Source organism: Geospiza fortis, unplaced genomic scaffold (assembly GCF_000277835.1).
Source record: "Geospiza fortis unplaced genomic scaffold, GeoFor_1.0 scaffold157, whole genome shotgun sequence".
Classification (NCBI taxonomy): Eukaryota; Metazoa; Chordata; class Aves; order Passeriformes; family Thraupidae; genus Geospiza; species Geospiza fortis.
Window position 1 is genome coordinate 685,330 of NW_005054314.1, and position 11,104 is coordinate 696,433.

The following is an 11,104-nucleotide window of genomic DNA, read 5'->3' on the forward strand; positions in this document are numbered from 1 at the left end:
AAATAAAAAATATACTACAAACTGCTGAAAAATAGTTCCTTGGTTTATTTTAGGAAACCAAGTGATTTGTTGTTCCTTTTATTATATTTTATTAGCTATTGCCCAGAGGTACCAAAGAAGGACTTTCAAAGAAACACACATGCACTCTTCGGGACATTAAAGCAGGCCTGGAAAGTACAATTCATAAGGAGCTCTAAGAAAGAGCCAGAGACACGGAGATAAGGTGATATGTCCTCACCAGGCTCTAAAGTCCTGCAGTGCACTGTGAAATTAGTTAGTAGAGCTAATCTGCCATGGGAATCAGCTCAAACATCTGTAAACAGCACACTAGATTTTCTGCTGTTTAAAATTAAATAATGTTGTGCCATTCATTCATTAACTGTCATAGCCATGGTTTTCTGTAGTGCAAATAGACAATCACAATTTTTTCCCCAAGTTCCACAAATTCATATATTGTATGCAATGAAAATACTTCTGAGCAGGTCAGATACTGCAGAGCTCAGGCCCAGGGAGCACTGGCCATGCTGATGTATCTGCACATTGGTGTGAATCTGGATGCCACTGAGCAGTCAGGATTACTGAAATCAATGTCACTGGTGAGGTGCTCAAAGCACAGCAAAGTGCTTGAGCAGGGAATTAAGAGCTTGAACTACTTCCTACCATGCTCACATTACCAGCAGTGCATTTTTAGCACGTTCTCTTACCTTCAAAATAGCGTGACCCAGTGACAAAGCCTGAAGCGTTATGCAACATGAGCTCAAAATGCCAACAGTTTAGGATGAAAATGCACTGCACTCTCCCACATGGACTTTTAGGTCCAAAACATGGAGGAGCTGAAAGCAGGAGGCCTGAAAACAAATTATTTGCAAGGATTTTACTACTCTCTAATGGCACATCTAATTATTGTACATTGCTCTGTTCAGGCAGAGCCTTTATTGTATAGAGGCACTCCACAGCTGAGAGGTTTTTTTCACATCCTTGCTCTTCTATTTTTGATAAACTAGTTTGGCTCCTAAGAATCTTAATCGAGTTCCTCTGAAATATTCACTAACTAGAACCAGGACTTCAAAATTTGCTAATTAATCTCACATGTTTGATCCATTATTTTAAAATCCAGTGCTGAATATAGTTTGGCCCTGTCATGCAAATAGGCAGGGAAGACAAGATTAAAAAAAAACCCCAAACAGCACCAAACCCCTGAAAACCCCAGCACAAAAATGCTCCTGACTCTGACAACTGAATACACACCATAAACTACCTATTATATATATATATATATATATATAAATATTTCATAGAGAAGTGGGGTTTTTTGTATCCTCCAAGTTAGTAATTCACACCCCAATAGGCTGGGTTGATAGTAGGTATGTCTTGAACTCAAAACTGAGATTGGAAAAGACCTCTGGGAACATATGGTCCCACCTTCTGTTAAAAGCAGGGACTTAGTTTACATAAACCAAGACAGTTTCATGTGGACAAGATAATCAGCTCTTCTACTGCTGCCATGATGGGTTTTGCCTTTTCTTTTTCTATACCTTCCATGTATTCTCATTCTCTTAGCATGCATAATCTGAATTCTTGAAGCCTGGTATTCTCTTCTAGGCCAGGAGACCAAACATCCCAAGGTCTCACAGCTGGAGAGCCCTACACCCTCCTGGGAAACCAAGGCCCCCTCCAGAACAAATCCTGCAAACCAGGATTAGACTGTCTGGGGGGAATACTTTAGAATAGGGACATGTCACACTATTCATTCAAGCCTCTCTTTGGGACAGCTTCATTAGATATGCTAATTTGCAATTATAAATTATAAATTTTAATTATAAAATTGTAAATGTGATCTACCTTGTGTGTGCATTTTGGCGTATCCCACCTTGACGAATTGTTGCACCACACAGATCCTCATTAAACACCAAAGTAAAAACCCTTCATCTCCTAACTGTGTCTGGCTCTTAATTTTAGGACCAAGAAAAAGGCATCACAACCAAAATCCAAAATAAACAGACAGACAAACAAGCACTTTTATCAACTGCTAGTGAAACAGAGAGTAGCACTTTGTCATTTCTGTAGAGTACAACTGATTTCCTTTCTTCACTTGTCAAAATCTCAGCGCCTTGAAGACTAAGATTAGTTTGAAAACTGTAACTCACCACAAATGACAACGAAACACCCTGAGATTATGTGTCATTTTTAACATCTCTGCAGCACTTTGGAGACTCTGAAATTGCATTTCAGCCCCAAGACACAATCTCTGGAAAGTGGCTACTGCTGACCCAGACTGCTGCCCCAGCCACAGAAGGGATGGTTTAAAAGTTTTCAGCTCTTACACATTTACTATCTGGATTATACTCAACATAATTGTAATGTTTCTTACATTTAGCCTTCCAGGTGCTACCATTAATTATGGTTTACAATACAGTCCACAGATTTTAACACTCCATAACAGCATGGTCGGGTGATTCCACACACTGCCCAGCCTCAAAACCCCCACGTTCCTTCCCCCCACCACTCCCACCTCAATTACATCAGCCAGTTATTCAGTGACATGGAATACGAGGAACTTAACAGACTTTCAAATTAAGACAAACTGAAACATTGTATTTGTGTTTTGCTGCCCTGCTGCCCCTCTACATCAGCAGCAAAGCAACTCATAACTCACGTCAGCAGTTGAAACACGATGCAATGCCAAGAAGCAGCTGTGTTAAAAAAAAAAAAAACAAAAAAAACCCAACAACAAAATAAACCCAACCAAAACCCCATACACTTCCTTACTCAGATCTGCTTCCTTTTTGTATCATGACTCTTATGTGACCGCAGAGAAATAAAAATATTGGCTATGCAGAGTCACTGCAGGAAGGCAGGGCTGCTTCCAGCCCTGCTGGGCCTCAGCAGCAGCACTGCTGCTTCTCCATCAGCTGCATTACTGGGAATCCACTTCTTCCCTCCTGACTCTCAGCTCCAAACCAGAGCACCTCTCTCCAGTTCCCTGGGCCCTCAGATTCCGCTAAAGATAAAACCATTTTGCACACACAGCAGCTGCAAATCTGTTGGGGTTTATCACCAGCCTCCAAGATCATGGGCCAAAAAACATCAGCCCTGGAACTATCCAAAGACACTGGCCTCTCTTTGCCTAGGCCACTGAAAACTGGCAAGCTCAGGAGAAGGCTAATCCACATCACCAAAAATAAGGAAGACAGAAGTCCCAATCAGGTGCCTTTTGGCATCAGAAAACACCATTGCTGACCTCATTTGGCCCACGAAAGCTTCAGAAGGATGAGGACTCTCACAGCATGGCTGAATGAGAGGGATTAGGAACAATTCCTCTTCATCTTGACAACTGTCAGAGTCTCACAGCCTCCTCCAGAGCTCAGGAAGAATTGTGTGACCCAAACACTTCAAAAATGGCAACCCCTTCAGCTGCCCCCATATCTCCCTCTCCCCATTTACTCAACAGAAAAATGACCCTGCACTGAAAATTGGAACATAGAAAATGCATTAAGAGGCTTCTGTGGAAGAAACACTTCCCACCTAAGATTATGAAACTAACAGCAGAAGTCTTTGAAAAAAATATTTCACTTTCCCCAAGCTTAGAGTTTAGTTCTTACTGAACAGACAGGCACAGACCAGCACAGAGCTGCTGCTGTGCATCAGGGTGAGGGAGCAGCCCCAGCCAGCCCTCCAGAGCCCACACAGGTAAATCCTGCAGGGAATGGGAGCAGGCACAGAACTCACAGCAGTGCCGTGGCCCAACAGACCCCAGGGACTCCCCAGGGACACCTTCAGCCTTCTCACTTCCCCCCAGATGACACTGGCAGTTACATGACACAAAACATTGCTCTGCTCTCTGAAGGTCCTTAATGATCAGCAGCTCTAGAAACCCCCAAAAACGCTGGCCCCCGTATTTGGAGAGCAACTGCTGATGCCCCGAGCACCCATTTTCATCCCTGGCCTCAAGAGCACACAGGAGGATGGACAGATCTTGCCAGAAGTAATTCATGGGATGTTCAGAAACTTCTCTTTCCCCAATGCATTCAGTGGAGATGGTGCAGAGACTGGACACAATCTGACCTTCAGCTCCTCAACACAGAGGAGACAAAGGCAGGAAAGAGTCAATACTCCTAATTCCCAACCACCAGCAAATGCAGTTTCCAACTACTTTTGGTTCTCCACTACTGTCAGAGAGGACTGTGCTACCACCTCTCATGGCATTATTCTGAATCACCTCTTACATAGGATTGTTCTTTGGATTCCAGCACATGGAAACCAGGAATTACCTGAAAAACTTACTGTAATTTCAAGAGATAATGAAGCCTAAGTCTCGTGAATTCTGGTTACCACTGGATTTTTTCCACATCTAAGTCACACTTTGCAAAGGTTGAAGTTGCCAGTACTGGCATATTTATGTCCTACTACTTCATAAGTTGTCAAAAAAAATCTGCTGGCATTTAGTCAGCTATTCTACACAAACCTTTACAACATTTCTACTCAGCTCTAGCATTGTTACGTGTACAATTCATACATCTTCCATTTCATTTTAAAAGACCCTGAACTGGAACTGGAATAATTCAGTATGTATAATACTCTCCTTCAATAAATCTGTTAAATATGGTTTTCTAAATCTGATGATGAATCCTCAAAATTTTATTTTCATTTTTATAGAGTTGCATATATTAAAATATGAATCATCTTCACAGCCAACAAAGCAATTTAGTAATCCTGAATATAATTTATTTAGCCTGAAATAAGTTTTTCTTTGATTATGCGCAAATTACGATGTGTGGTTTCTGAATGTATGGAAGAATCTAACACCTCAGGAGAATAAAAGCATGCTCTAATGATATGAGTAAAGTATATGGATAACAGAGACTACTTTGTAACTTAAATACTTATAATCACAAGCCTATACCAGACAAACTGCAAAATTATTCCAGAATTCCATTCATTCACTTGATCAGTGAATTCATTTTATAGATCAGAGGACACAGTACACAAAAGTTAAAAAGAAAAGTGAGCATGAGCCTAACTTCTCATGGCCAGAACTGCAGAAGCAGTGTTCCATTGCAGCTGCCCTCCTCCTGAGGAAACTCATTTGCTCTGGGTGCAAGGCCAGCAGCAGGGAGATGCCACCAGGCAGAAAACACCTGAGAGCATGCAGGCGGTGCTCGGGGTCTGCAGGAGGAGTTCCAAACACACTGAGCCTTTGGGCTGGGGGAAAACCCTCCACAGCAGCGACAGAGCTGACTGCTGAGTGTGGAATGTGCATTCTGCATCTGGCCAGCCTGGCTGTCACCACCAGCTCCTTCAACAGCAGCTCCCACCGCCACGATCCCACCAAGGGCTGCTCCATCCCCAGCAACCCCCAGCAGAACCCCCACTGCCCACACTGCTGTCTGAACAAAGTCTAACCATTTGTTTCACCTCAGCTGGGGTGTGCTTGCACAGAGCTGGGGTCACACAGAGCCCTCACCCCTCCAGGGCAGGATTCATGTGCACAAAGCTTCCCCAGCCCTCTGGGACTCCTCTCAGTGCCTCCTCAGATGTTCCAGACAGCCCTAGTGCAGAATGAGCAGAGACTGAAAGCACCCCATCCCCAGAGCTGCCAGAGCCTGGTCTCTGGCATGCTTGGTGAAAAGCAGCCTTTGGGTGCAATTTCAAATTGACTGTCAATATTTCTTGCACATTTTGGCAACTAGCATTCTAATGAGCTACATGATGGTTCAAAACATTTTCTTTTGCAGCAGAGAAGCAAACTGTGTTTCTCCTTCCTGCTTCTGCCATGATTAAGCAGTTGATTCATACTCAACATTCATAAAAGATGACTAGACTGAAATTTTTCTTTCCCAATATAAAATTAATCCAGACACAAAAAGAAAGTCAGCTATTTCACAGAACATCCAGGATGTTTGGGATCTTTCTACAGGTAAAAAACAACAGCACCTCTAAATCTCTCTTGGCTTCTAATCTGTCCATGTGAGCCCCTGAGCACACATTTTTAATTCAGTAGTATTAAAAGCAGTATCTGAATGACAATCTCAGAAACAACAAAGACTTCACCACCACAAAGAGTTACATGAGAAAGATCCTGCTTCTGACATAAAAATAATAATAAAAAAATTATAGTATGGGAAAAGAGAGACTTCTAGAATTGCTCCTGCAAAGCTTCTTCTAGAACCTGTATCTTCAAAGGGAAAGTAAAATGTGATTACAGCAGATCTGCCACCAGAGGATGGACACCAAAGTGCAGCATGAATTCAGTGCCCTGGGGAAGGAAGAACAGTCCTGCATTGCTGCTCCAGGACCCTGGTGCACTTTCCCACAGAGGGAAAAATGCACAAAGAGCCTGCACACACACCAGGACTTGCCAAGCAGGGCCTTGTCAGCAGTGGGACCTGGGGGAGAAGCAGCACCAGACAGATTTATGCCAGCACCAGACAGATTTATCCCAGCACCACTGCTCTTCTGAGGCACCTCCAAGGGCTCAGCATGGCCTTCTCCTTCCTCTGCCCTCCTTCTCGAAATGGGAACCTGGTTCTTTATTTAATCACAACTATTTCCTCTTCTTAAATCACTTTTAGGGAAGGCTTCACAGTGAAAGAACACTTTTCTAGGCTTGTTGTTGTAACTGAAGTAAGCTGTGCATGGTGCACAGAGTGCTGGGGCAATGTTAACTGCTGCAGTTTGTGTTGGGTGGCTCTGCTTTGATACCACAGTGACAAGGCAATGTGACAGTAATGACACAAATCAAAGACTTCATTGACTCCTGCAGAGCAGGGCTAATTGACACCTCTGTCTGGAAGAGCACTGCTGGCTGAGTTTTGAACTTCACCCAATCCAGGCCAAATTTAGCCATCACGGATGTAAATTTCTGCCAGACACTCTTTTTCAAATAATTTTGAAAAAGAGAAAATAAGAACACAGCAGAGGGAAGTTAGTACAAAAGCCATTTATGTGACCTGTGGCAGCAAAGAGACATGAAAACAGGACAGAAGGAAGGGCCATGGAATTTCACAGGTAGTACATTTTGGATTTTGCAGAAAAGAGAGCAAGACAAACCAGGCTATCACTGGAACAACTGTCCACCTTCTTAAATGGTGCTTACTTCTGCTTGAGGTAATAGAGCTCTATCAAGAACAACATCCTAAATTAAAGAGGGATCCAAACCTTGTAGACTTGTCCATATGTCCCATTTCCAACAACCTGCACCAGCTCAAATATTCCCGCAGGGTCCTGCAAAAAGCAAAAGAAATAACATTATTTGGATTAGAGCAACCACTTCATAGCAGAAACTAATTGTGCACTACCAAAATGAAATATCTGAGGCCCGTCTCCTAATGTGTTACACACCAAAGGGGAAATTGCCAAATAACAGGGTGCATTCATATTTATGTTTTCAGTCAAGTTTCACAAAACTCTGTATGCAAAACAACCTGGTGAAGATTGGCAGGATGGTACTACAGCAAATACAACAAATAAATGAAGGTGTGTGAAAAATACTACAATTCAACTGCAGACTCAGCTTACAGTAGAATAAGGAAAAACTCCAGGTTCCTGAGCCTTACCACACTGAGCTAGCCTGGAGGCTGAGCTGCTGTGAAACACTTGGTATGAGCAATGCAACAAAGGAAAAAACCTAAAGAGCAGAATTGAAAAAAATTACAATATAAAGCACCTGAGCCCAGTTACCTTAGTGAAGGGAAATGTACCAAACCAGGCAACCCTGACTTACAGGCAGGCTGAGAACACTCAACTCTCCTGCTCTGCAAACATAACAAAGTGAATTGGACTGAGGTATTGAACTCTTGGCTTTGAACCCAAACTAGACTGCTGTTAATTAACATAAGAGATTAATGAGTCAGGTGATCAGTCTACCATTCCACATGAACCAGCTTCTACCCTTGTGCTACAGCGCCAGCTGCTCTGACACCAACCACTGCAGCAACCCCTCAGGTACAGGGAACCCTCTTGTTGCAAGGCATGGCCAATGCTCTCTCCTGAACCACTGAGCACATTAAAAAATCTGGTGCTTCAGTTAAAACTCACTTGAGCGATTTATTTAAAACCATTAAGAACTCAAGAGATCATTTCTTGGTTTCTGGCTAAGCCATTTATCACTCAGCTCATTTCTTGCCATGGTATCACTGAGAGTGATATATGTTATGTAAAATATTATTAACTCCATGTGTCAGTTTTACCACATCTGTTTCAGCAATCCATCATGTCAGTTACTGGCTGTTGGTACTGCTGAGGGATGTGATACACAAAAACATTATCTCAGAAGTACAATTTCTATGCCTCTGGTTGCAAAACATTCTTTTTTTTTAGAGGTATCAAGCTATTCCCCACTCCACTTATATGTTAATCTTTTAATATAAGTAATTCTTTCTTCATATTGAATACAGAAATGTTTACCTTGGCAAAATCCCAGTGGAAACACACAGGCTTTATTTCTGAGCAGATTCCACCTTTATTGGCACAACTGTCATGATAAATGCCAAGAGCTTTCAGAGCAACACAGCCCAGACTTCCATAACTGAAAGCACTAATGAGTTCATTTGGTTTTAAGTTAAATGAGTTTTAATCTTAAACTTCCTGGACTGTCAATCTTACAAGACTTTTTCTTTTTTAAAAAAAAAGCAATGCATAAATCAGATCAAGATGACTTCTGAACCACGCAGGTCAGTCTGTCTTTTTTTCCCTATCACTTATTTTAAAACAAGTCTGCACAGAACTGTGCTGTGGGCAGCCCATGGTCCAGGCAGCAAAACTCACAGCAGCTCTCTAAGGAACCCTCCCAGTAAGGGGTATCCATGCACAAAATCTACTGCATTCCATGGGAAGCATGAGCAGCACCCTAATTCACACCTCCCCTGCAGAAAGCACCACTGCTGAATTAACAAGTGCCCCCAGTGCACAGAAACCCAGGGGAACCCAAACTGCATTTTCAACTTGGACTTTCCAACTGCCTCTCTCACTGAAATGTGTTCTGTCTTCACTCTTCTTCTCTAAGCTTATTTATTATGCAAATACAGAAATTTAAGTGCCTTAAAATTAGCTTCTCTTTCCTCTTTAAATAAATTTGGTTCCGATTCAGCATCCTAATAGTTTGCTTCTAAAGGTTTCTGACACTCCAGGAAAGACCCTAACAATTACCTAAATAAACATTAGCATTAAAGTTAATACAGTGCAAATCCCATCCTGCCCTTGCTAGCAAATTGAGCATTAGCACCTCAAGCCTCCACAGGTCTGGGTGCAGCCAAATACTTGGCCATCTCTCTTCTTTTCATCAGGACACCACAGTGAACCAAGCCTTGTTAAGAGTCATAAAGGATATTAATCTGGGCTCTGGTCCTTGGATTGCCTTTGTTTGCTTGGATATCAGCACTGCATTGTTTGCTGGCATTGTTCACAACGGGCCACCTTCCTAATTGTCTTGGAACCACATATCATGGTTGATGTAGTGCTTCCTCCCAGCTACCACCTAAGCCCATGGTCCAGCTAACCCTTCACCAGCCAGCACAGCCAGCTGCTAGATTCCCTTTGAAAGATGCCAAAATTCTGGCCTGAACATCCATCACTCTAAGGTTAATCACCATCATACATTGTACCACATGGTGACCACCTTGATTTCCCTCCAGTCACCTGCAGCACACTCAGAAAGCAGAGCAAGGCTGCTGGCCAGAGGCACCCAGGCCACATCCATCTCCCCTGCAAGGCAGAATGAAAAGCAGCAAGAGCACAACCAAAATGCACTTTTCACATCCCTGCAGCCAAAGAAGATCCAGGTGTCTGAAGCACAAGTTCTTCTACAGGGCCTCTGGAGCTCAGCACAGAGCTCAGGGATGTTTAGCCTGTGACTGCCCAGGTGAACCCAGCAGTGTTAGGAAACCACAGACCCCTTTCTTTCCAGGGAAAGGGGAGAGCCCTGGTGAGCACCCATTTGGAGGGGAGCAAGGCAATCTCAGGTTGAAAATGACCCCACTCACAACTGTGGGAGGCTGGAGCACAGCACCAGGCAGCTCCCACTGGCCCCAGGAACACCTCAGACACAGCAAAGGCAAGGCACCTGTCTTTAAATCATTTCCACAGCTCAGCCTCACCTGCCTCCCATTTCCTACGTAGCACAAACCCCAAACTAAGGCTGCTGACGTGCTCCAAGGGGTTTCTCCCAAAATGAGACATTATCCCTTCCCCTGAGGAGGTTGAAACTCACAGTGCTCTCAGCTTTGGAGGCTGTGAATCAGATGGTTCTGTCACAAAGCCTGCTGTCTGCTTTGCAGAATCACTCTCTTTCAACCTCACACTCTCCTTATTTATTTAAGGAGATGAGATTCATCTGCTAAAGCCCTAAAGAAGAACTTCCATTATTTTGCCTTACACCTCATAGCAGAGCCAGACTAAACTTCTGCTTGCTTAGCCAGAAGCCTTTTGCCATCCTTCCTAACTTTACTGTCCCTGCTGCTTTTCCTCTTCCTGCCTCCAGTCTGGAACACCCTCCTCGCCATGTGAGCATCGCAAAGGCTGCTCCCAGCCCTCTTTCTTTTTTCCCTGATATTTTTAGCAAGTGGCTTGCTTTGGTTTCACTGTCTGGGGATGACTGCTTTTTGCCACAATTGAACTCTTCCCTCTTCTTCTGTCGAGAGCACTCCACAGAAGCCCTGCCTGGGTTGGACGGGTGCTCAGTGCTCAGCTCCTGTGTAAAAAGGGCAAGTGGAACTCGGGGCATCACACACAGCCCTGCCCCTGCTCTGTGGATGTGAAACACTGACAGCACCGCTTTTAACGTGGCCAAAGTTTGGCTTACATTAAAAACATAACAGGATAGCAATAAAAATTCACGAAACTAGGTAAATGCTGACTTAGCTTGGGGAAAGGAGGGGGGCATAAAAGATCTCAAACTTCAATAACAACATAAAAGGCCACAAAAGCCAAACCGCCACGCATCCAGAAGCTCCTCGTTTCCCGTTTGTTTTCTCTTCGCAGCACTCACAACATCTTTAGGGATGTCGGTAGGAATTATTTCCCATCCTGGCAGGGGAAGGAGCTCAGAGGTGCAGCGCTCCGGGCCGGGCAGCGCAGCGCTCCGCGGGAGCCCCGCTCCGGCCGAGGC

At 43.8% G+C, this 11,104-nt stretch overlaps 1 protein-coding gene across 1 annotated transcript in view; it reads right to left on the bottom strand.

Moving 5' to 3' along the window:
• The window catches only part of NRK (Nik related kinase), an 83,429-nt gene extending 76,205 nt beyond the window's left edge, over positions 1–7,224 (bottom strand). Inside the window, exon 1 of the mRNA XM_031056052.1 lies at positions 7,159–7,224. The gene's annotated coding sequence lies outside the window, so the exon portion shown is untranslated. The remainder of the gene's footprint in view (positions 1–7,158) is intronic.
• Positions 7,225–11,104: the final 3,880 nt, after the last annotated feature.